The sequence below is a fragment of the Cebus imitator genome, unplaced genomic scaffold (genome assembly GCF_001604975.1).
Source record: "Cebus imitator isolate Cc_AM_T3 unplaced genomic scaffold, Cebus_imitator-1.0 Scaffold39, whole genome shotgun sequence".
Taxonomy (NCBI): Eukaryota; Metazoa; Chordata; class Mammalia; order Primates; family Cebidae; genus Cebus; species Cebus imitator.
The window spans coordinates 8,752,908-8,753,653 of NW_016107354.1; positions in this window are offsets into that span (position 1 = coordinate 8,752,908).

Sequence of the window (746 nt, forward strand, 5' to 3'; positions counted from 1 at the left end):
CAGCCTCCTGAGTAGCTGGGACTACGGGCACCTGCCACTACTTCTGGCGAATTTTTGTATTTTTAGTAGAGACGGGGTTTCCCCATATTGGTCAGGCTGGTCTGGAACTCCTGATCTCAGGTGATCTACCTACCTTGACTTCCCAAAGTTCTGGGATTACAGACATGAACCACCACGCCTCGCCAAGATTCATATTTTCTTTGGAGGTCTAACTTCTCTTTACCTGGAATTCACACAATTTAGATTTGATCAAGCACCATGGACTGATATAAATTACAGCATTTAAAAGCTGACAAGAGGTTTAGAGATGTGAAGACCAATTCTTCATGTTATAGATGAGAAAACGGAGGCACCAAGAAACTTCCACTCATGTTGACCCGGATGTTGAGGTAAGGTACATGTGGAACCCAACCAGGAGGTTTATGATCCAGCCCTCACATCAGATACTACCTCTTCGGTTACCTGCCCACAAAGCAATTGGTTGGATGATGAAATATTTCACTGTCAAGGAGATTGTGGCAATGCCACAAAGACAGCCATGGCATAGTCTCCTATGAGATATCCTTGATCTGTGTTTTCACTGAATGGCATCTTCATCGTAGAAATGAGGCAATCATGAGGATCTTAGAATGTTGAAAGCTAGAAAGGACTTTAGAAATCATCTAGGATTGTCACTTTTATTTATTTGCTTGTTTATTTAGAGAAAGGATCTTGTTCTGCCACCTAAGCTGGAGTGCAGTGGCATG